Consider the following 26,279-nt stretch of genomic DNA (forward strand, 5'->3'; position numbering starts at 1 on the left):
CACCATCTGTGTCACATTTAAGGTTAACTTACTATGTCTTAATTTATTTAGCAACTTCTGAAATATCAGTGTTAAATCAAGGCTTTTACGCAGTTGTCCGTTTGTTTCAAGTTCTCTGTCCAAGTAGTAGCTTCCTCTTTTGGTTGCACCTTAAATAGCTATTATATAATCCAATCTGGGTTAATTAGTAAGACATATTTCCTACTCTTTTCATTTTAGCATTCCTTCAATATTTATCGTGTACTGATTAAACCAGTGAAAATGACATTATTAAATAAAATCCTATTAAATAAAATCAGTTTTATCAAATATTAAATACACAATATTTTCCTTAGCTTAAATTTCTAGAGTATTTGTTTTCTCTTTTTCTAGTCATTGTAAGCCTTTCCACATAAAGCAACTTACAGGAATGTGACTGGATCAGTATTTGTTACAGATTGCAACACTCAGTTTTCTCTTTCCTGCTGTTGTTTTGTCTTCCTGGTTTCCACAGACTACTGAGTAAGTCTTTATGCTTTGGGTATGAAATCTGCACTGAATGAGGCAACATTGGTTATTAAGGCTTATTTCTATGATGGAGCATTAGCCTTAAATCTGATGCCATTTCCAGAGAACAGTGAGAGAATCGCTGCTATCTTGAATCTTGAGGCTCTGTTTTGATGACTTTCCTTTCCAAGGTAAAAACTGAGTGAAGGTGGTCTTTGAAAACCCCAAAGCTCTCAGACGAGTGGGAATTTGCCTCGCCAGAGTAAGATCTGCTCACTTCTCCGTCCACCACAAAACGATGAGGTTGTCTGCTAAATTATGCATTTGGAGATCCCCCTGTGGGTCGGAGCTCCCTCCAGACAGCCTTCTCCCCGCATACTGCAGCCTCTCATAGCCAGCGTGGGTACACAGGAACTGCATCTGCTTTGCCATCCCCTTTTCCAGCTGCTGTGAACTAATGCCTTCGAGTTCTTCACTCTTAGTTCTAGCCTGTTGCAACAGTGTTTGCACAGAATCCTGGAAGTCTGGAGACCCATCCTCCATTTTCACTCTCTTTGAGGATAATTCATCTCTTTCACTGCATTTTGTCTTGGTTCTGTGAGTATACTTACAGGTGACTTCTTGAGAAATCTGCCTAGCCAAGGCAAAAAAGCTCATCTCTTCTTATCAGTAGGGCTTATCCTTCACACAGAGTAGAGCAGCTGCTTCATTAACAGTGAGCTCACGAAGTGTGAGATGTTTTCCATCCTTTCTCTTGGAGTCAAATCTGCCATATACTGCACTGTGTTTTTAAAACACAGTGATCCTCTTTGTGTGGATCATCATGGCTCATCTCAAAGATGTGACCAATCATTTTGGCTAACTTTTGTTGGTTTTTAGCAGCTCTTTCACTTCATTCAAATCACCTTTCGGCAGGGTGGGTGCCATTTGCTCCACACAGCCACAGAGAGCGTGGCAGCAGCAGCATCGGGGCCTCGCGGCTCTCCTTCGGAGACCTGGGGAGCCAAGCGCTGCTGGAGAGAGACTGCGCCCACTCCCCAACCTTTTATTCTTGAAAGAAATTCTTGCTATGAGAGCCAGCCCAGCTTTGAACTTGCAGCCCGGGTTGTGGCCCAAGTTGGCCTCAATCCTATGATCTTGCCTTAACCTCTCAAGTGCTGGGATTACAGGCATTTGCCACCATGCCCAGCTTTTTGCCTCGTTTTGTCTGTCTTGTATTTTGAGACAGGGTCTCACTATGCAGTTCAGGCTGGCCTTGAACTCACTGTGTAGCTCAGGCTGGCCTCGAACCAGAGGCAATCCTCCTGCCTCAGCCTTCCGAGAGAGCACTAGGATTACAGGCGTGTCCCACCATGCCTAGTGTTTTGCCTAGTTTTACCTGGATTTCTGTTGTTGAATTGAGGACACTTTATATACTCTGCATATTAGCCCTTTGTTGGAAACATTTTCTTCCATTGTGTAGATTGCTGTTTTGTTCTGTTGATTGTTTCCTTTAATGGGCAGAAAATTTTAAGTTTGATGTAATTCCATTATCTGATTTTGCTTTTGTTTCCTCTGCTTATAATGTTATATTCAAGAAACCATGTCAAATTCAAAGTCATGAAGCTTTCCCCTACATTGTCTTCTAGGAACTTTGTAGTTTCAGTTCTTATGTTTAGATAGTTAATTCATTTTGAGTTAAGTGTGTGTGTGTGTGTGTGTGTGTGTGTGTGTGTGTGTATGTGTGGTAATAGGGATTGAACCCAGGATCTTTGCACTGAACCACATGCCCAGACTTTAAAAAAATATTTTGAGACAGGGTCTCTCTAAGTTGCTAAGTTGCCCAGGCTGGGCTTGAATTTGCAATCCTTCTTCCTCAGCCTTCCAGAGTGCTGGGTTACAGATGTGTGCTGAACATCCAGCTTGAGTTGATTTTTGTATGTGGTATAAGGCTCAATTTCATTCTTTTGTATGTGGATATCCAGTTTTCCTAACATGACCTGCTGAATCTATCTTCTCACTGTGTGGTTTGGCACCCTTGTTGAAGATCATTTGAATATATGTGAGGGTTTGTTCCTGAGTTTTTAATTCCTTCCCATGATCTATGTCTGTTTTTATGCTACAACCATACTGCTTTGATCAATGTAGCTTTGTAACATGTTCACACTTCTGTTTGAGGCTCTTACCTTTGCTTTTTTTACTCCAGATTGTTTTAGTTATTCTAAATCCTTTGCGATTCTATATAAATTTAAAATTTTTGCCTTTTATTTGTGCAAAAATGCAAGTGAGATTTTGATAGGTAATGCATTGGATTTATAGATTGCTTTGGGAAGTACGGACATTCTAATCCATGAACATGGGTTGGTTTTCCATTTATCTGCATTTAAATTTTTTCTTTTCAGCCCTCAAGTTGTTTGCTTCCTTGGTTAATCCTAGAATTTTGTTCTTTTTGATGTAATTGTAAATAAGTTGTTTTCTTGATTTCCCTTTTTATATTGTTATTGTATAAAAGTGCAACTGTTTTTTGTATATTTTTATCTTGCAATTTTGCTGAATTTCTTTATCCTAAGAATATTTTGGGGGCACTTTTAGGTTATCTACTTATAAAGATCATGTCATCTGCAAACGGAGTATTTTCTTCTTTCCTAGTTTGGATGCTTTGGTCCAGTTCTATGTTAAACAGAAATGCAGAGAATGAGCATCCTTGTCTTGTTCCTGACCTTAAAAGAAAAGCTTCCGATTAAGGTACTTTTTGGCACTGCATGTATCTTCAGGGAGATGCGGACTCTGGGGACTCTAGATGCTCTCTGGGCTGACAATCTGAGCTGCTGTGTGCATGCTAAAGGGCCTTCGGGACAGTGCTTTGGATTTGAATGCAGCCTTGGTCATGTTCTTTTATGTAAATTTTGGTGCTTGGACAGACACTCTGAGTCTCAGTATTCTTTGCAGGTTCTGAGCTAGTGTGGTATCAAAGTGGTGAGGCCGAGTATGTGCTCAGTGAATCTCTGCTTCCTGTTAATTAATTGGAGAGAAGACTATGACCCTGGGGGAGGGATTCTGGATTCCAGCTTAGTACTTCTCAAATCTTAATATTCATATGAAATTTTAATATGCAGACCTTGTTCAACTGCAGGCTCCGATGCTGTAGTTCTCAGTGAGGTCCCAGGTTGTGCATCTCTAACAAGATCCCAAGCGATGGTGATGCTGTTGGATTGTGGGTCATACATTGTTATTCTTTTTTTGTTTTTTTTTAGTACTGGGGATCGAACTTGGGACCTTGCACTTGTGAGACAGGCGGCAGAACCACTGAGGTAAATCCTCAGCCCTGTGGGTCATACTTGGGACAGTAGGCTTTGGCCCCTGCCTTCCCTTTGCTTCTTGGTAGAGCAAGACCTCTGCCTCCAGCAAGAGAAAAGTTCTGAGAATATTTTAACCGTTTTCATCACAGGCAGAGGCCTGACTTTCAAGTCACGGTGAATCAGAGATCCGTGGACTTTGAGTCCGGTTCCATGCTGCTGGAATTGGAGGCGGGTAGTCTGGGTTTAAAAACTGGCTTTCATGTGCCCTCACTGTGTGCTCTCGGGTTAGCCATTTAACTCCTCAGTGCCATTTTCTCCTCAGCATGGCCATAGCAGCACCAGAGCAGAGTAAGCACTTGTATATGTTCAGTTACCAGAAACAGATTATTAGAAGATAAAACATAAACAGGACTACATATCCTCTAAAGCAGGGCCTCCTCCAGAAATGTCAGCTTCCTCTTCCAGCTCAGATGGACAGAGGCCTCCTGCCTCCAGCAAATGGCCGCAGAGGATGGCTTTAAGGGTGGTGTCGCAGCCCATGTACTCCCATGGCTTTCCTTTGATTTCTCCCCCTGATCCTCTGTGGGTGGGTTTTCCTTTTATTGCAAGAAGAGAGAAGGAACAGCATGCTTTGAAACAGACCTGTGCCTACTTGGAAACTTCATGACTTTTTAAATTGAAAAACTCCTGACCAAGAAAAAGGAGCCAACTTAGGATGGGCTTTAATTGGCTGTTAGAGTACTTACTGGTGGCGGCAATTGCTTGTCCTTTGGCTTCAGGCCATAGGCAGGCATTAATAGCCCATTAACGCCACCCTGTCACTACTTTATTTCCTAATTAATACAGCCTGCTTTAGGGATGGGGGACAAAGCTATAAAATTGTTTTATCCATTGCTTCAGCAATGAGGGAAAAAATATTATTAGCAGCTCATGCCTGTCACATGTTAATGGCTGGACTAGGAATTCAGAGGCTCAGCGTGGGATTTGCTTTTGTAAATCTCACCCCAGGATAGAAAAAGGTCAGTTCCTGACCCAACCCAGGTTTAAGTCAGGGAGCTTGAGTTCTGATGGTGTTTTCAGCTCTAAGGCTCCTTTTAGCATCTTAGAGGTTCGAGAAGCGGAAAGGAATGATCAAAAGATGGGACAGACTAGCTTCATTCTTCTTTCAAACTGAGGAGGAAAAGAGAAAGAGGAGGACTGCCATGTGTGGTTGGGCAGATTGTGCACTGCACAAGACGGGGCTTCTCTAAGCCAGCCTAATTCACATCATAGGTGTAGAACATCTGCACATATTATGACAACTTTTTAACATATAGAAATAAGTGTCTTGAGGTTATCCCTTTTCTTTTGCTTTTATAGGGTGGAGAAGTCTTCTCAACTGAAATGGTTTTGTCCCCTAAGGGGTATGTAGCAATATCTGTAGACTGATTTTTTTTTTTTTGAAGTACAGTACTGAGAATTGAACAACAGGGAGGGCTGAGCGACATCTCCAGACCTTTATTTTATTTTATTTATTTATTAATGGTACCGGGGGTTGAACTTGGGTCCTTCCGCTTGTGGGGCAGGCTCCAGAACCACTGAGCTAAATCCCCAGCTACCTTTATTTTATTTTGAGAAAGTGTCTCACTATACAGACCACGCTTGGCTTGAAGTTATGATCTTCCTGCCTTAGCCTCCTGAGCTGAGGATTATAGGTGTGCACCACCATGCCGGCAATTTTTATTATTCCAATAGGCAGGGTGCCATTAGCATCTAGTATGCACATGGTACCCCCCAGAGCAAGCCAAGACAGAATTATCCAGCTCAAAGTGACCCCAGTGCTGAAATTGAGAGCACGGTCTGGAGGATGAAGATGAGTGTCCCCAAGCCTCGCTGCCTGTCTGACATGCCCAGAGGGACACAAGCCACCTGCCAGCAGACCTGTGTTCCTGGTAGGCTAGGAATCAGGGTGGGGGCCCTGGGCTTCCCAGGCCATGGTCTCTTCTGCCTGTCCTGGGCCCAAGGTGAACTGAGTTTCCTGATCTCTGTGAAGCTTTCCAGCCTGGTGCTATGGGGCAGGGCTTAGCACACTCTGCTGGGTCTTCCACACTGCCTTCATGCCTGGCTTTGGGTCTATGGATGATCAGTTGGGGAACATAGGTAGTAATTTTGAGACAGAACAGAGAATGATCAGACTGGTGACTGAATTCCAATCCCAGCTTTTTCGCATGCTGACGTATACAGTCTTGGGCAAGTCACTGGATGTCCTCATGCCTCAGTTTCCTCATTTATAACATGGGGATGAGGATGGAAACAATAACCCCACTTCACAGGGCATGGTGAGGAGTGAGGCAATGCATGTAATGTGTTCAGAGCAGCTTTGGCAGGTAGCAAGCACCATGGGGGACAGACACTATTCTGTCCATAGCACCTGACAAAGAGCTGGTGACATCGCTACTATAGTCCTAAGTGCTGATGTGTGATACCACATGAAATGAGCCAGAAATGGTGCACATACCTATAACCCCAGTACTCAGGAGGCTGAGGCAGGAGGACTACAATTTTGAGGCCAACCTGGGCTACATAGCAAGACTCTTTATATATTAAAAAAAGTGAAAGCCAACATCTCAGGTATAAATTGTCCTCATCGTTCCCTCTCAGATTCAAGGTAAGACCTTAGACCAGTGATGGCGAAACTTTTAGAACTTTCAGTGATACAAACAGCCCACTGTGGCACATGTGCCATAGGGTCACCACCACTGCCTTTGCCCCAGATCTCACACCTGTCTTAATTCTATTTCTGATGTCAATAAACAGTAGGAGGGCCAGGGATTTAGCTCAGTGGTTCTGCTGCCTGCCTCTCAAGCATAAGGACCCGAGTTCGATCCCCAGAACCAAAAATAAATAAATAAATAAATAAACAAACAAACAGTAGGAACTTCTCTCCAGTTCCCTTTCCTTGCTAGCCATTGGGGATGTGTTAGAGTCAGACTGTTGGAGTGATGGATCACATATCTTACATTTTCCCGGACAGTCACAGTTTAAAAAGTCTTGTCTGATTGTCCACCTAAAACACTTTTTTTTTCATATAACAGTTTCCACAAATTTGGTCTAGAAATTCTAGCCATGGTACTTACCAAGCTTAGGATGGCAAATTGAGGAGTAGGCAGGGAGTGGCAGGTGTAGGTAGGTAAATCCGTAGTTGGAGGAGAGGCAGAAAGTCTCTCTATGTAACACAAGTGTCCAAATCAGAGCGGTTTGCTGCAAGGACTGTCCTCTAGTTTACTAAAGCCATTCTGCTAATAGCCTACTACTAGGAACATTTGATCCAAAAATTCCTGCTGATAGTGTTTGAAGGTTATTGCAAGAAGCAATGGTAATATCAATGAAGCCCTTTACTAATGAGCTAACATAACTTGGAAGGAATTAGCTCTCCTTTCAAGTACTGTCCACAGCTGGCAAGCACCAGCTCTGTATCAAGTCCTGGAGTGTCTGGAGTCCAGGACTTGAGTCCTGCAAGTATTAGATGATCCCCCATAAAATGCAAAATATTCATGTACACACAGTCACAGCCCACATCTTGGGCCCTGTCTGGGAGCTACTGTCCGAGAGGATCAAATGATACTAATATGGAATCCTCAAGGGTCTTTGGCAAAAGCCTACAGACCACTCTGCGAAAGGCATCCATGAATTGGGCAGCAAACCCCGAGTGGGAAGAACAATGCCCTGCTCAGCTGGGAGAAGACTTGGGAAAAATCAACAGCTGTAAATGAGGCATCTCAATGGTGAAGGCTGATTAGAATGTGGCTTGTATTTTGGACAATAAACTCTATTTATGATAGTCTCTTGGTCATTAAGTATCTCTGCTGTAAGAAAACTGAAGCTATTAACTTCTTCAGATACAGCCAGGGCAGGGTGGGGAGGGAGCGATCATTTCTTTTATAAGCAGAAGGGAAGGTTCTGCTCAATAAAGATCAATTAAACATCTCTGTTAAAAGGCTGCCTGGGAGTCACTGCCAATAGAAATTTGACTGTGTTAAACCCATGAGCTCTCCCTCCAGCCCCCGGCCCCCTTGCCCTGGGCAAGGTTTTAAGAGGGCACTGGCAATTGTAAGTGCTATAATGGGACAGAGGCTCTCACACCTATGGCTGAATGTCTGTGATGCTGAGTGACATTCCATGCCCTCAGCAGGGCCATTTCCAGAGGACAGCATGCAAATCAAATGCTTCTCTGGCACCCCAGAAGAGTACGCAGCACTCAGAACTAGGAACTCGTAGTATGCAGGAAGGCTTGGTGGCTCTTGGTGGTTCGCTGACTATACGGTAAGTCCCCGATTTACAAATGAGTTCTATTCCGGGAGAATGTTTGTGAGTTGGATTCATCCCTAAGTCTGACAAAGTGAGTCTTACGCACCTTTGACACAAATATACAATGTGTATTGCTCTGTGCTTCCCAGCAGTCCTCTCCCTATCACCACTGCTTTTCCTTTTGCTTCTGGACATCCTGGGCTGTGACTGAGCACTGTACTGCTGTGCACTACCACACTGTACAGTCAGCACACAGCAGCACAACTGTGACAATGTTTGGCAGACATGTGAGCTACTTCTGCGATTTGTTCCCATGCATCTAGAATGTTTGTAATATGAAGTTCGTTCATTATCTGTGAAAGTTCATAACTTGAATGCTCCTAAGTCAGGGACTTACTGTACAGCATAGTCCAAAGTCCTCTATATGCTTTGTGAGTGTTAATCCTGACATGTCAACTTCATTGGATTAAGAAACACCTAGCAGATTAATAAAGCATGCTCCTGGGTGTGTAAGGGTGGGTCATGGAGGCCTAGCCTACAAACTAGTTATTGTCCCTGGGTCATTGTCCTCTGGCCCTGTTCTCCTGGTCTGCTTCCCAGAAGCCAAGAACTAAGCAGCTTGCTCCACCATGACTTTCTGCCATGAGGTTTCTGCCTTTTAGCTATCTGTCCATGTACTGAATGCCCTGAAACCATGAGCTAAATTGAACCTCTCCTCCTGTAAGGTGTGGGTGTCAGGTGTTGTGTCTCAGCAGTGAGAAAGCTGACTGATATACCCTCCAACAACATTTTCCACTTGAAACCTCTTCTACACCTCTAAGATACTGTGGGCTTCTATTTCCTACTTAGACTGTATCTTCTCATGTAAAGTCCATCTTTTCTCATTCAGAATTATCCTGTTTTTTGAGCTCTAGTATGGTATTCTTACACTTCAATTGTAACACTTGCCTTATAACTAATTTTTCTACTACCAGTCTCTCATCCAAGGTGAGACGTTAACTCCTTATTGATCTTTTCATCTTCTCTCGTCCATCTATCTCCAATATCTGGTTTGAGACTTCATGCATGACAGATGTGTTAAAATAAACCTGAAAGTTGGTTTTGGATAAACCTCACTGGAGTTGTCATCTTGATAATTACATTCCAAATGGGAGGGCTGTATATTCTGGTGGAGTTATGTGAGAATCCAGGTCAAATGATGCAAATGACATTGCATTTAAAACCAGAAATTCCCATAACTTTGGGAGGTCGAGGGTCACAAGTTTGAGTCCAGCCCGGATAATTTGGCAACTTAGTGAGACCCTGCTTAAAATTAAAAATTAAGAAAAAAAAAGACTTGAGGGCCTGGTTCAAATCCCAGTGATGCAAAAACCAAACCAAACCAAACCAAACCAAACCAAACCCCAGAAACTGCTGAACTTGATCAACTGCAGCAGTATTCAGACATCAAAGCCCTAGGTCTGTCTGATTAGTTTTCTATTGCTGTATACCAAATTAGCACAAAGAGTAGTTTATCGTAACATAAATTCATCTGGGAACATCTGCAGGTGAAAGTCCAGGACTGGATTCTCTGTAGTGCTCCGGCTGATGTCAAAGCCATTGGCCACAGTTCTGGCTGTTGTATGAACTGGAGGTCCTCCTCCAAGCTCACTAGGTACTGGCAGAGGCATTGATATGACATTTCCTTAAGGTTGTAGGACTAAGACCTTTTTAAAATTTGCCCTCAGCTGGCGTATGCTCAGCTCCTAGAGGCTGTCCACGTTGCTTGCCATGTGACCCCCTTCATCCTAAGCCCTGGACTCCCCTTCTTTCTGACTTTTGGACTCCTTCTGACTTGCCTATCTCTGTGAGTTGTTTCATGATAGTGTTGGAAGACGCTCATATGGATCAGCTGCCTTTTGAGATACAATCTTAGTGAAGTGGAGATAGCAAGCCTTAATGTTTATTTATTTATTTTTTTGAGAATAGTAGTATGAATTGTCTGAGAGGGGTCAGTGAGCTATGGCCAACCACCTAATTTTGGAAATAAATTATGGGACCCAAGCTACACCCATTCATTTGCAAATGAATTCTAGCTGCTTTTGCGCTACAGTAGCAGGGTTGAGTAGCTGTGATGTGGTGGAGACCTTCTGGCCCACAAAAACCAAAACACCACCTGGTCCCTTGGCCTGCTGACTCCTGGCCTAAAACCATGTCCATAGTTCCCTGATGATAAGAATCACCTGGATCACTTGTTAAAAAACCAATTTCTGGGTCTAGCCTCGACCCACTGAGTCAGAATCTCCAGCATAGGAGGTGTGAGAAGCTGTGTTGAGCAAGCTTTTCTGGGTGATTCTCATCTCAACAGAAGGACTAGCCTTCCTGCAAAGTGAGGTGAGAGTACAGCTGTCTAGAGGGAGACTGAGATTCCCCTGTGTATCTCCCTGAGCTGTCTCTGGAAACCTCGCCATTTCAGGTAAGTTACTTTTAACTTTCATTTTCCTGGCCTGACACGTGAGGATATAGTAACTCATTATTATCCTGTGTCCCTGTGTCAAGTGCCGGACACAACTTGAGGGTTCGTAATGCTAGCCCCTCTCAAGAGGAACAGCATTGCTGCAGCCTGCGAAGAGGACAGAGCTTTACAACAACAGTCCATGGTGTGTAGGAGTCTTCCTCAGAAGGAAAAACTTCCTGCAATGCAATTTTCCATTACAGAGTACATTCAGGACAACATAAAACTCTTTAGAAATTCAAAATTCCCTACAGATCATTGAATATTGCAAGAGGTCATAAATGATTAGGATATAACTGAGTTTGCGAAGGAATATTTAATTTTATGATTGAGAACCCTGGTACTTAGCAGGAAACCTTTCCCCCTTACTTCTGAGGTTAATGCTTTTAAAAATCATTGCCTGATGAGATCATGCAAATTCAGCCATCTGTATAGCTGTTGAAAGAAAATTTTTAGATAAATTGGTATGCCTTTGCCACATAAATCTTTATAAGATACAGGACTCCAATAATACTTCAAGTTACCAGGGAGTTTCATATTTTACTAAAAGGGGGAAAAATCAATCTTGAATCTCTTAGTCCAGTGACCAAAGAATCACTCCATTGATTTTGCTCAGCTACTCAGGTGGGTGTGCAATTTATCCTGATCTGATATTATCCGATTTAAAGTTTACTTTTTCTGGGAAGTATTAATTCGAGTGTTATATGGGCAGTACTGTAACACCAGACTCTCTTTACAGTCACTTTACACAGCTTATGTAAACATCTCAGGATAGAGTTTCCTTTTAGCATTTTTTTTTTTTGGTGTTTGCCGAATGCTATTCTTCTTTTCAACAGCAGAGGGAAGCAAAGCCCTGTCTAAACAGTGTATCTGAGTGCCAGCCTGGAAGGAAAGGGATCCATGTTCCTTTGAGAGACCAGGGAAACAAGAACAGAATGAATCTGCCAGGTATGATTTAGCTTTGGAAAAAAAATACAGAGTTGGAAAATGAGTATGTTTTGCCAATTTAAATTTTAGCTTTCAGTTCTTAAAAATGTACCAATGGGGAACCAAGAAAAATAAATCTGTAGTGGCCAGGGCAAGGGATATTCATTTGGATGAAATGCAGGGTCAGGACCTTGCTAATACCTTGAAACATGGTTGGGTGAACAGATGGTTCAGTGCCTGACAGAAGTAACTCCCTAAGCAAAATTTCAGGCCAATGGGTTTAGCTCAGGGCTACTGGCCACTTGAGCTAATAATATCTTCTCCCTCTCACCTCAGGGGAAAAGCCAGAGTTGAGGACCACTAGAAGCTTCATGAGTTCCTCCTGGCGTTGTCCATTCTATTTTGTTGTTGTTGTTTTAGACACAGAGAAGCACTATGTACTCCAGGCTGGCCTTGAATTTGCTATGTAGCCCAGGCTGGCCTTGAACTAGTGATGCTTACACCTCAGCCTCCTGAGTGCTGGGATTATGTGGACGCCTCATGAAATTATTGACTCAGAGATTCTCCTGGACCAGTGGTGGTGAACCTATGTCATAGGTGCTGCATTGGGCTGTTTGTTATCATCAAAAACTCTGAAAGGTTTGCCATCACTGCCCTAGATAAGGGTTTCTAGGGCAGATGCCACACCCTGACACCTGATGAATATCTGTGGTCCATACCTGGTGCCACCCTTCCTTGCTAACCCCTATGGAAGACTGCAGCTAAGAGTTCAGAGGCACTCTTCCTACAGAGGTGGCCATCTTGGCTAGAATCTGTTATCTGTGAGTTTCTGTGTTCTGTAGCTTTGAAGGACAGAAAGTCCTTCACAGGGCCTTATTGGAGGGGAGATATGAACATTTGGATTAATTTCATTTTAGAGATTCATTGAGAGATAGAATACATTTGTGTGTGTGTGTGTGTGTGTGTGTGTGTGTGTGTGTGTGTGGTGTCTTGGAAACACTCTTGGATGGGAGTCATTGGAGGACTAAACTGGGTGGAGCTCACGGCTGCTTGGCCGGCTGTGTGACTGACCTTGGACACATCTCCTAACCTTCCTGCTTTTTCTCTTATAGAATAGGTATTATAATACATGTATTGTCTATTTCAGAAGCTGTTATGAAGAGCAGGTGAAATGTGCTTTTGAAATGACAAAGAACTGTATATAGTGTGTGTGCAGATCGGATCTCAGCTTGAATTTAAATGAGATTCAGAACTGTGATTGGTCACAGAAAAAGCGTAGGCAGGACTAGGGTGCAGCAAGCAGGGTGGCTGGGGTGCAGAATGTAAGGGGGCACTCCCTCACAGGGGTGTTAGGTGCTACCTATCAGTGAACAAGACCCTGAAAGTCAGTGCCTCCTTACATTTTGTATCCTAGCCATGCTACTATCTCCTACTTAATTTTGCAGAGGTAACAACTAAAAGAGTTTCTTGGGCCTCCTTCTTTGCATTTTTCATGCATTTGTAAACTTAAGCTAGTCTTTTTGCTCTCACCTTGTGGGCAGCACAGAGACATGCAAAAGAAACACAAATCTGATCCCCAAACCGCACAGGGTATTCTAGATCTTCATCATGGCACTCTGAGTGGGTCACATGGCACACAACAGCAAAACACATTTAAACCCAGATTTCTCTTACATGGGCCACATCTTATGGCAATTGCTGCAGAATCTCTCTGTTCTGTTCCTAAAAGCTCCAAGTACTTCTTGCCTTCCATTTCCTCCCTAGGTGCCTCTGCATCCATGACTACTTCACATGGATGGCAATTTGGCGAATTGAGGGTTTTAAACCTGTTGTACTGTCTCCCAGATCCGTTCCATGCAGAATTTGAGTACTAAGAAGGCACTCCTCACTGGGGATGTGGAAGAAAGACTGTCAGTACTTCAGTAAGTCTCTTTCTGGATGTATACATATCCACGTGGACATGTCCTCCACCATTTTAAAAAATGAGACCACAGGTGGTCCCTTTCCTCATCACCGGGAAAGAGTAGTCAACACCTGCAACTTAAAGGAGGAGAAGTTTATTTTGGTTCACATTGTAGAAGTTTTAGTTTTTGCGTGGTCAAGGGCTGCCTATATAAGTATCATAATTAATGCAACAATTCCTATATTATAGATGTTTGTGTTGATTCTTTCTAATGCTTGCAAACAATCTGCTGTGAAAATCTTCCCATTGCTTTTGTTTCCTTGCATACTTGGAAGTTCAATTTGCTGGATCAGAGAGGGTTGTGATTGGACTGCCAATTAGGAGAGGGACAGTTGTGAGTACTGTATAGTACAGGATCTGTCCCTGTGCTTTTCCTTCTGACTTCCACTGTACAAATGCCACAAACTCTTCTCATGTACAAATGCCACAGTTTTCATTTCTAGTTTAGAGGCTGTAAGTAAAAACTGGAAGTGCTATTTTTCCTTAAAAGATCCTCAGTAAAATATTGTGCCACAACTACCACTGCTTAGGGATACTGGTCGGTCAGAAAGAAGAACAAAGCCTCTACCATGCCTCCTACAGCATGCCAAGCTTCCTTCTGCAGGGTCTCAGGGGTGGGAAAGCTTCACAGAGCTCTGAGGGCACAGCACCCCCCCGTGGGTCTCTGGAAAGGATGGGTTTGTTTGGGGCACGCAAATTCCCAGGGAGCTCCTACAAATGCTTGAGGGTACATTTTACTCCAGGCTGAAGCCCTGCAGGGCAGACTGGAGCCAGTGACATTTGGGTTATTGTTAAAGTGACTCCATTTGCCATAGGCTAGTGCCTGGGGCAATTCAGGTTACTGTTGTTTTTGAATGAATTTGCATTTTATGTCACACAGTGTATCTACATATATTAGAACAAAATAATGGCAATATACTGGGAGCAAGTCATTGGTTGCTCCCTAGGCAGTGTTTATATGACTTCAGGGACCTCTGCCATAGCTCTGTGGTTCATAAGTTGGGAACCACTGAGATGGGATATTGAAAAGCTGAGTGTAAATGAAATCATTAACTCAATGTCAGGGGGTGCATGCTCTTTAAAGAAATCCTGGGGTGAATTCTTGCCATACTGAAGGATCACTGTCACTCCTACTCAGGATCCTACATGACTCCCCTTTATAACAAATCAACTTCTCAGGGAGCTTGTTACCCTTTCTTCCCAGGCCCCACCTCGTAATGAACTCCATTTTCCTGCAGCTCTGTGCTCTTCACTATCAGCAAACACAGTGCTTGTTTCTGCTTCTGAATCTTAGTTCTCATTTTCCTACGCTGACAGGCAGCCTCTGTCCCGTTAATAAACTGGAGCCTACCATATTTCAGTGCCCTTCTTAGAGCTTCCAGAAGTTCTGTCAGCACCTGGGGCAGGAGTGAACTTGCCTTCTGCAAATGGATGCCCTCTGTTTTCACCCCTGATGCCCTCTGGTATGCGTGCTCTGTTCTGGGCTCCTTATGGTCCTCTTAGCTAGCCCATGAGTTCTTCCATCTCAGTCATGTTTGCTGTCTTCATATCCTGTTAAAGCAAGGTGCTGGACACAACATGGTACCATAGTATTTGACTCACTGCATAAAAAATAGAAAGCCCAATGCTGAGGACAGGCAGGGTGGGATCTTCATATATTGAATCTGCTTCCAATAGTTTGTGATTTTTTTTTTTTTTTCAGTACTGGAGGTGGAACCTAGAAGCCTTCACACTGAGCTAGATCCCTAGATCTTTAATTTTTTTTTTTTTAATTTTGAGACACAGTCCTGCTAAGTTGCTGAATTGCTAGGCTTGAACTTTCAGTCCTCCTGCCAGAACCTCATAGAGTGCTGAGATTCAAGAAAATTTTAAAAATATTTATTGCCTCTCTCTTATCTACCAGTCCATCCAGTCATTCTGTACAGTGGGGTTCCTCATCCATGAATTCAACTGACTGTGGATTGAAAATATTTGAAAAGAATTGCATCTATTTTAAACATGCCCAGATTTTTCAAGTCGTTATTTCTTGAACAATACAGTATGAAATTATTTACACAGAATTTACTTTATATTGGGGAATTACAAGCCATCTAAAGGCAAGTTAAAGTATATAGGGGAACATGGATAGCTATATGCAATCACACCATTTTATATAAGGGACAAACACACCTGCAGATTTCGGTGTCCTCAGGGGGTCCTGGAACCCATCCCCCAAGGATGCTGAGGGATGACTCTGTATGAACCATCAGTTACCTGCCAGGCACTTTCCCATTTGAGCAAGTGAAGAAAAACTTCAGTTTTCTGGAAGGATGACAAATGGGCAGCCCCTGCCCTGGGGACAGGACCCTCCTGATCTGCCAGCAATGGGTTTGAAGATGCCTGTGTGTAGGGAACAGGGGAAGGGGACGTTACCAGAACCTCTGCAGTGAGTCCTGGTCTCCTTCGAGCCATGGCAGCACACGGCGAATTACAGGAAAGGTAGAAAAATGAGACTGAGAAGAAGCTGAGCTTTGGGTCTGATCAGTGCTGCTCTGGGCAGCAAAGACAAAAGCCCCCAGCTTACTGCACCTTTTAGTCAGTACCTCGTAACAAATGACTTGCAGAGAATTCAGTACATCGGGAGAAACAAATGTAACAAATGACTTGCAGAGAGTTCAGTAGTTCACATTGGGATAAACAAGGTGTAACAGAAGGCTTGCAGAGTTCAGTACATCTCGGGTAAACAAGATGTTAACAGTCCAAGAGCAAGGAGGAACTGAGCAGATGTTTGTTCTCCCAGGATGTTTCTTGTCCTGGAGAATCACAGCATCACTGGTACACTGAAGTCTCAGTTGTGACCGGAGGCCAAACTGGAGTTATTCTGTAGCTGGGCTGTAGGCAAGAGAACTAGGATAACCAAATGATTTTTCCCTAGAATTACGTAGCATTGCTCCCAACACCTGTGTCCTCAGTTGTGTTTGTTATATTCTTGCCTGGGCCCTGCAGATCTACATTATATACTGATAGGAGGCTGGGCAAAGACCTGGGGCAGTGCAGTCAGATGGGAGAGGTGCTTCTTTGAGAAGCTTGCCGACCAGCCTGGAAAATCCAGCCAGTTGCTCATAGAAATGGAGCCTGGCTGCCTGGTTAAGGGATTGAGATCCCCAAACTCCACTGATCATTCATCCCTACCCTTCTGGTGCCCTTGAATGAGTGGTGCTCACACTTCTGCTGGTGACACCTGGGCTTGCCTTGTTTCTGGCTAACTTTTCCTGTGTGAAAATGTTTTGGTGGCCTCTGTTAAGAGTAGTTATTTAATGTATACACAGCCCAATGGGCAGCTGCTAAGTGGTAGAAGTTTAGGGATCTACTATCTTGGGAGAATTTATACCAATTACTTAACTGCCTGAATACCAAGTTCCTTCATGTTAAGTTTATAATAAGATGAACTAGTTCTCACATTTATCTCAAGAAGACAGGCTTATCCACATCATCTATATTTTAGCAGGCAGTACCAAACTTCAGGGCTCAGATACACATTTTAAATAATTCTTGCCATGCCATATATTTTAAGTATCATTAAAAAGCCATTTTCTTACTTTTAAAAATATGTGTGCAATATATTTTATGAAACCTATAACAAGTCTATGAAAAATTGATTATTTTTTCCACAGGGATACGTTCAAATAATTTTCATTCTGCTCACACAGTGAAAAATCTAGTGTGCAGTGTGTTCTTTATCTTATTTACTCCCTCTCGTGTGTATAATCACCATGTCCCCAACAAAGAGAAATGGGTTTTTCTGTTTGGGTAGCCAAATAATTTCCTGTGGTGGGCCAAGGAATTGATGTAGATCTGAACCAGGCAGTGTGGATTTCCCTTTTAAATGCCTTGTTTTCCTATTCTGTCTCTCCTTCTGTCACCTCCATGTCAAATGGGCCAGGTGTAAGATGGTTCTGAGTGAGTGGTAGATGTTGTAGGTGCTGGTAGAACCTACGCGTGAAGGAAATTGTTGCTTTGGGACCCAAGGAAGAGGCAGCATTTCATAAGCAACGATAAAAATTACTCTGTCCTTCACCAGGATTTTTAAAAAATTAAAAATGTAAAGCCCCTGTTTACTTTGTCTTTGTAGTTCTTTGGTGTTCCAGCTACTGGCTGATCATAGCAGGTACTCCTTTCTCTGGCATCTGCTTCCTCCTTCTTCCTTAGGATCCATGGCAGGAGGCAGAGTCTCTTCCCAATGCCTCTTTCCAGATCTGCCATCGGAGTGTCCTGGTATTTGCAGAACTCTCAGAATAGACAGAAGGCGAGAGGGTGTTGTGCAGCTTGGAGGAGTGACTGGTATGAAGACAGAACCTCAGCCCTAGCTAAAGGTGGAAACAGAAGCAGCCTTCTGAGCTGGCTCACTAGTTAAACCCACTGACCTTGTTTCATAAACAAGGAGTAAATGAACAATACAGAGAGGATCAACGGACTGCTGTGATTAGTTCTGAGCACAGCGCGAGGAAATTGACCAAGAAGAGGGAGCAGGCAAAGTGTCATCATGACAGCCAGTGTGCCAGGGTCTGACCAGAGGAGAAGGGCGGAGCCAGCTGTGGCCCAGTGGAGGGTGTGGGGCTACTTAAATGGGGGCCACATGATGGAAGGTCTCAGGACCCTGGTGGGGAACGTGAACTGATTATACACGGAGGGCCCACAAGGATTTCTGGGATTGAGGCTTTGGAGACGATGACCTGACCTGAGACTTGAATCATGCTAAAGAGAATTGGGAAGCTGTCACATCTAGTGTCACAGCATGTGTACTCTGGGGTCCCTTGGGGCTGCTCTGATGGGAACAGAGGGAGTGTCTGGGACAAAAAGAAAAGGAATTGGGATTTTGAGCCACTGTGCCTGCTAAATCAGGCAGCTCCATGTCTATAATGCTCATTGAGCTGCTAGGTACAATTTCTTTTTTATTTTTCTTGTAAAAATCACACCACATAAAATTTATTATCTTAGCCATTTTAATTGTGTGGTTCAGTAAAGCATATTCATGTTGTTGTGAAACAGATCTCCAGAACATTTTCATCTCTCAAACAAACTCTCTACCCTTTGAATAACAATTCCCCATTCTCCCCTAATGCTCAGGCCTTGGTAACCACTTTTCTGCTCTGTTTCTATGAATTAGACTAGACAAGTAAGGTTTGTTTGGGGAGGGAAACAAGAAGGTTTGAAAAACCACTGATCCACCCCCACTCCACCCTTGCAGTGAAAGCAAAGTGCTCACACAGTGGGGACGTCACACACACACAACACACGCCACCTGCCAGGTGCAAGGTGTTTGTGTAGCTGTGTGTGAGACATTGAGCAGTTGCTTTAACTCAGTGCCTCTCTTGTCCCATCTGCTAATGGGACGTGGCAGCAATAGTATGTGCCTTATAGCCTGCTGTGAGGGTTAAGTGAGGTGATGTAAAGTGCCAGAATAGGGTCTAACACTTCCTAACTGTTTGCTGTTATTGTTATCAAGTGACTTTCTAGTGGGCTGCAGGACCTTACAAGGATAACTGTCCCTGGAGGTCCACTTCTGGTCTCCTCACCATCCTTCTCTTGAGAGTTTCCCGTGTATGAATGAGGTGATGGCTTTGACTCAACCTGCCATCCTCCAGCACACCTGTCTGTTTTACCTGGGGTACACCATTGATCTTGAAGGATGCCCCCGTGGAGACCTTAATCCTAAGGGGAAATCAATGCAGGACATATTATGTAGTACAACAGGGATAGTCATCTATGACATTAACTCAACAAACATTTATTGTATGATTTGATAAGGAGGGCTGTGATAGTGAAGGACAAAACAGGCAGAAGTCTCTGCGGTCACAGAGCTTGTGTTCAAGCAGGGCCAACCTTTGCATTGCCATCCTTTTAATAAGTGAAATGTTTTTATTGGACTCATAGCTCAGAAAGATGAAAAGTTTGCATAAAAGTGCTCAGGTTTGGAAATGGGATGCTCTAGACTTATTGCTAGTAGTGCCTTTGAAAAATGGTTTGTAAAAATAGCTACTAAAAATGATGTAGAAATGCTGGTGCTCTCAGGTTGAGATAATTTTTCAGGTATGAAGTTTCCAAATTGATTTACCTCAAGTTCTTATTCAAGGGTGTGCCCATAGTGCAGTTCATCATACTCAGAACTTGGTCAGGACAGCATCAGGTTTATTTGACTTTCGGTTCAACCAGATGTCAAGAGGAAGTGGAATCCCAGCTGCCTGTGCCTCCCCAGGGCTTCCTCCTTTCCTCCTCATTATGAGCAGATGACAGTCAGATGCCAAGCAAGCATAGGCTGTAGTCTGGGGACTAGTTTTGTTGGGGAAGAAAATAGGAGCTGCCATTGGACTAGGAGATATTGAAGCTCACCTGTTAGAAGTTAGAGACTGTTAAGAAAGGAAAAAAAGGATCATAATACTGGACATTTGTGCCATTTGCTCCTCCTCTACACTATGTGCCCTGCAGTCATTGCTGTCAAGTAGAAAACTTGTTCTGTTGGGTCCTCCAAGCACAGCATCACAGGCATTGCCCAGTCAGTCAAGGTCGGCAGGTGACGTGCCTCCCCTGTACCTTTTAGAGACCCAATGCCCAGCTGCAACCTAAAAACCCACTTATTCATTGCCAGGTGCCAACACTTTGATTATGCTGGAATACTGAGGTTTTAGTTTAGGAAAAACAACTCCTACATTAAAAGAAAAACCCATTAACAGAACTTTCAATGATATGAATAACCTGCTACGGCACACACGTCAGAGGTTCACCATCACTGCCCTATACCGTTAAGGCCTGCTTGTATGAGACCAGTGTGGCGGCTCATACCTGTAATCCCAGCACTCAGGAGATCGAGGCAGGAGGATCTTGAGTCAGTGGGACCTTGCCTTAGAAAACTAAACCCAAACAAACAAAGCCTGCTGGTGGCTATTAGAGCCACTAAACAGTCAGTAACTGCCACAGGTGTCCTTGTTCCCACTTTATTCCTGCTATCAGATCTCTGTTTTGTTCAGGTTGGCATAGAGATCGCTTGACCCTAGGGAATGGAAGTCTTTCCTCAGACCCAGGGGATGGATTATGAAGATTGAGTCCAGTTGTACTAATCCCATTCCATGTTGCCAGCCTCTCTCTCTCTCTCTCTTTTTTTTGCCAGTCTCTCTTACAGCTCTAAGTGGCCACGTGACATTGACAGACAAGTCTGTTAGCAGTTCTAGGAAAGATTTTATTTCCCAGATAACAAGATGGAGCCTTATGAGGAAAAGGCTCTTGTGCCTACCCTTTCCTTCCAATATGGAACACTCTGGAGGTGATACAATGTCTGGAGCAAGAACAACCAAAGTATAACCCTGAATTAAGGAAAAGGGGGGGGAGCCACGTGCATCTTTGATTTTGATGTGTTGTCATCAAAACAGGGCTGCTTGGTCTCAGATTTCCTGTCATATGAGACATCTAGGTGTCCTTTTCACATTACTCTGGTTTGCTGTTACTGGAAGCTAGAAAGACTAAGTGATGAAGCTGGTTAGATCCTTGTCTTTGAGGTTGGATGTCACATTGCATATGGGTTTCCAACATCATGATTGTTACATAACCAGGAGATGATGTGGCCTACATGTCTTGAATCACTCTGATTTGACTCAGGCTCATCAAACTTTAGTGCAAGGGTGAAAAATATTAGAGGACATCTAAGCTTGGGTTTCCCAAAGTAGGTTCTCTTGAAGAGCTCAGTCAAGTACTTGTACTTAGAAAGGTTCCATGACCAAGTAGGTTTGAGAACACCTCCTGTCACCTGGCCCTGTCAGTGAGGAATTAGTTCTGTATCTACAGTTCTGTCTCCACAGCCTGTGTTCAGGACTGTTTTCTAGTTTACTTGAACCTGTGGGGCATCCTTGCTTTTGCATCACTGCATCCCATTACTCCCTGTCCCGTTGGATTCCGCTTTCATGTCTGGCCCCTTCACTGTAGCTGAGCACACCAAGGGTTACACGTGGTCCAGTTTCTGGGAACATGGCAATGTAAAAAACATCATTGTTCTCAAGGAGCTCACATTCCCCGACAGTGATGAAGTAAAGAAATATAAGAAAAACGTGGTATATTTGAAAATAAGAGGTTTGGGAAAAAATAAGTCAGGGAAATGAGAGGAGGTATCCTTTTGAAAAGAGTTCAGGTGGACCTTAGTGAGAAGGTGACACTGGAGGCCTGATGGGAAGTGAAAGTTTGCAGGGAAGAGTGTTTTGGGGAGAGAGAGAACAGCATGTGCAAAGATTTGGGTTGGGACAGGGTCTGGTGTGTTGGAGGAAGAGCCAGGGGATTAGAGAATTCTGAGAGCCATGGTCATCAGGGTTGTTGGGGCCAGTCATTCAGTGCTTCAGCAGCCACAGCCAGGATGTGGCTGTTGCCCTGAGATGGGTTACCTTAGGGAAGTGTGGAATGGAGGAGGGGATGATTTGGACACTTTTGCAGAAAACAGGGGCTGGGAAAGAGTCTGATTATCCTGTGGACATTTAAGTAGAAAGATGGTGCATCTGTTTTAGAAATGAATCAAGATAGACACTCTTCTAGCACTTCATGTTCTTCCTCCTTTTGGTTGTGACCTGACCTTCTTCAAGTGTCATGCAGCTTTCCTTTTGTGGTGATTAGGGTGGAGTGTCAGCTTGAGCTGCTTGGAATCCACCTGGGGATTGGTGGAGCACACTTCTGGGTGTGTCTAGGTGAGTCTTAGAGGTATGGCCTTGGGGTCTGCATCTGGGTCCTTGCCCTTTCCTCTCTGGTGCTCTTTCCCTGCTCTGCATCCTAACTGCCATGAACTAAGCAGCTTTGTTCCCCGACTCCCTTTTGCCATCATGTTTAGGGCTTTGAGTGACCTGACCATAGACCAAATCCCCTGAAATAGTGAGTTAAACTAGACCACTCCTTCAAGTTGTAGGTGTTGAGCATTGTGCTCCAGGATGGGAGAGCTGACCAGAACACCTTCTGACCTGTTCCGGCCTCTTTGGCCACCTCTGAGGCTTCCCCCATCCTGGCACATCTTCCTTCTCATCTCATCTCTGGGACTTACCCTGACAGCCACCTCCAGCAGAATCAATGATTACCTCCTCTGTGGGCTCTGCAGGCTCCTAGCGTCTAAACCTCTTTTATGGCACTGTCACAGATTTTAGGACCTTAGTCGATCGTTGAGTTCCTAACGGAAAGAAGCACATCTTATTCATCTTAGTGGTTCAGCCTGAAGAAAAATGTTTGGCCCTCAGTAATAGCGCGTGATATGGTATCATGTATATAGCCTTCGTTAGAGGAGCTGTGGATCTTCCCTCCTAAAGCATAGATCTCATCAGCTAGGGAAAAGGAGTACAGTATTTTATTTATAATATATGGCAGGCTATGTGTTACTGTTTACATTGAACTTGGGTCTTAGAGCACTTTCTCCTGCCCGAGAAGCAAATATGGTGTAAATGGGAGTGACTGCTTCAGTTTCTGCTTAATGACAAGGATTCCTTTCTGAGTGCATAAGTCCTACTAGGAATATACTTAATTCTGCCACTGTGTAATGTACTTGTTGAGATCTACATGACTGTGAGGCCTCACCTGCCTTATGGCTTCTGAATAAAGCAGTTCCTAACTATTTGTACTTTAGATATTATGGAAACACATATGGAGAGGCTGAGTCAGCACCAGTCAGCTTCTCTTCCCAAGCAATTACCGATTGACAAGTTGGTTTAATATCAACTCAAGAGAGGATTTCAACTATAGAGTTGCTGGATTGATTAAGCAATACAGCATCACAGGCTCTAATGGGTTTTGGTTGGCAAGAGGTTTCACAGGGTGTGGGGGTTTAGGGTTCAACTTTGGAACCCATGAGCACAGCTGATGTTTTCACCTGTAATTGTGCTGGGGGCTTCCTGTGATTATAGCTCAGACCTCTGAATGGGGCTGGAGAGGGGGAAAAAGGCTTTCAGATTAGCTGAAGAAAATGAACATGAAGACAAAAACCAATAAGCGGTCACAGAGCTGCCAAGAGTGAAGGCAGTAACGAGACTGAATTAGTTCTTCCTGACAACTTGAAATTGCCTGAAACATTATAAAAATCAATCAGCCTGTTCAGAGCAGACTCACAGTGACCACCGGATGGTGTGATGTTTGCAATTTGTCTGGACACAAATCTAGAGAAGCCAGCAGAGATTTAGCCTAATACATAGCTTTTGGCAGGAACAAAGTTTTTGAAGAGAAGTCTCAAAATGAGCTGCAGCCAGGGTTATTTCTCTCCAGCAATCCTCACACCAGTAGACTGAAATTAGTTGATTACTCATTTCTCCAACCCAATGTCTGTTGTTTTGCTGTTGTTACAACGTATTAGAAAAAATGCACTTCTGTGTTCTTTTTTCCTGTTGAAGATTTTTTTTGTGGATTATGTTTCTGTGCTATTGTCTCTCGAATGGCTTTTAACACTATTTTTGTAGCCCTTCCTCCCCATCAAAGAATTATTAGAATTAGAAAGACATTAGAAAGCACACAAGGTTGCAAATTTACTTAAATTACAACTGAAATGTACAGAGAAAATGTAGTTTCTTCAATTTGCCTAGAGCTGATGTAATGTTCCTTAAGAGCCCCCATTTATTGATTAGAAGAAAAGAAATGTAATCATATTTAGTTTCGTGCAGTTTGGAACTTAGTGTGATCCAATGAGTGTAAAAAAGCTCCTTTAGAGAGTGATCAGTCTTTTGAGGATACTTGCACAGGCCGGTCTATTGCAGCACCAGACTTTCCCTGGCCTTTAAGTTAAAAATCTTAGTTTATAGGCCGCGGGTGCTTATGAACCGCATATGACCTTATACAACCTAGAAAACTCTTTGGAGAGCTCAAGGATCACTGCTGGGTGGAAAGAATTTCTATCCTTTTTTTTTTTTCCTTTTTCCAAGCCACTGTGGCTCAGCAATATTTTTGTTTTTTTTATGTATTTAGGTTCCAGGTAAGATTTTGAGAAAAGGATTGTTCTGCTAAATGTTTAAGCTACTAGTGGGAAACACCTTCAAGGCCACTTAGGAACTAAAGCCTTCGATCAGTGTCCTGTGACACATGAAGCATTTTTATGGGTATCATGACATTCGTTTTCTAGGTTTCATTGCCAAGAATTGGGCTGGCTGAACCTTTTAGTCATGTCCAGTTCTACCATCATTGTGTAGCTGTGGATAAAATCTTTCCATCATGGTCAATATGTTCCTTACAAATGTAGCAATTTCTCATTGCAAACTGCCCTGCCAAGGGAACATAATAGATTTCATGGCTCTCTATGAAGAGGAAAGGTGCTAACTAGCTGTGTGCCTCCAAGTACATCATTACAGTAACCACTTCCCTTTGAGGAATAAAGAACCGGTCTTATAGCCTTAAAATTCCCTTTTAGTACTGATAAAAAGAAAATTTCACACTTGTTCTATGAATAAAGTTTCTTTAGTAATTTCTCTGTATTGCTTGAGTCTCTTTTAATAAGGTTTCCCCCTTCTCCCATTTTACCCGTCAGGTTTGAGGACTGAGGGAAAGGCTGAGCAGGGCTGAAAGGGGTCGTCATATGAAGAATTAATAACAATGCCAGTTACAACAGCCAGTATTTACCAAATACTCATTAGCATCTAGACATTGCTCTGAGACCTTCTTATCTAACTCTAGTCATCACTGTGTTATGTTAAGTTCTCAGACTGGAAACTAAGGCATGAGGAAGTTAAATCCCTGGCCAAGGTCACATTCAGCTGAGCCTGATTCAAGTCAGGCAGATGGGCATCTGGCTCTAAAGCCCAGGTTCCTAAGTAGTGTGCTTCATAAGGATGCTTTTTTTTTTTTAACTTGAGGGCTGGATATTCAGCCTCTAGGCTGATTGTTCTCTCTACTTAATGCGTTCTGTGTTACGATCATCCATCTGCCTACATTAAAAACATCTTGTCATCAATGTCATTAAGCAAAGATTGGGAACATTTAGATTTTTAAAGAGCAAGGCAAAGTAGAGCCAGGAAGAGAGATACATTTCGTAGGGAATTTGATAAAAATTCTCCCTGTGTAGAGTTATCGGCTTTGGAATTCTTCTCATTTATGATCATCACATTGTCACAGACTGTCTGGTCTAGATTTACATGGCTCAGATGTGAGTCCAGCAGGGCATTGATTCATTCATGCACTTTGCACATATTTAAAGTCCATGATGGATATAGCACCACACCAGCATAGTGGCAGTCAGAGAGATGTATGCTGTCATCTTTGTGAAAGGTTTATAATATATTTGGTAAAGAGTGGGTGCACAGTAATTAAGCACCAGCTGTGTACCAAGTACTGTGCTAAGTGTTTTCCTTTGACTCTTCTGGCATTTTGGGGAGGCTACTATTCTACTCATTGATGAATAGAAATTGAATCTCAGAGGGACTTAAGGAACTTGCCTATCATCAAACAGCCAACAAGGGACAAGGCCAGCAATAAATGCTTGGAATAAATAAAAGAATAAAATTGTCAAGTTTAATGAGTTTTGTCTATGATGGGAGGTATCACAGAATCTAAACAAATTCAGAGCCAGTGCTTTTCGGGGGCCGGGGATTTAGCTCAGTAGTTCTGCCGCCTGTCTCATAAACACAAAGTCTAGAGATCAATCCCTGGTACCAAAAAAAAAAAAACCCCAAACAAAACAAAACAAAAAAGCCAAACCAGTGCTTTTCAAACCACTGTCCATGAAATAGAGGTTCCAGAAGACATTCCTTAAAGGGACAGGGGGACCAAATACATAGTTCTATACAATTATCCCCCAATATCTGTGGGGCCCTGGTTCCAGAATCCTTCACAGATACAAAAAATGTTCAATCTCTCATGTAAAATGGCATAGTAT

General features: G+C 43.2%; 1 pseudogene; it reads right to left on the reverse strand.

Moving 5' to 3' along the window:
* Nucleotides 1–631: 631 nt before the first annotated feature.
* LOC101702979 (NGFI-A-binding protein 1 pseudogene) lies at nucleotides 632–13,252 on the reverse strand (annotated as a pseudogene).
* Between the last annotated feature and the right edge of the window lie 13,027 nt (nucleotides 13,253–26,279).

The sequence above is a fragment of the Heterocephalus glaber genome, unplaced genomic scaffold (assembly GCF_053883595.1).
Source record: "Heterocephalus glaber isolate CG9 unplaced genomic scaffold, H.glaber_assembly_v1.0 deba00001481, whole genome shotgun sequence".
Classification (NCBI taxonomy): Eukaryota; Metazoa; Chordata; class Mammalia; order Rodentia; family Bathyergidae; genus Heterocephalus; species Heterocephalus glaber.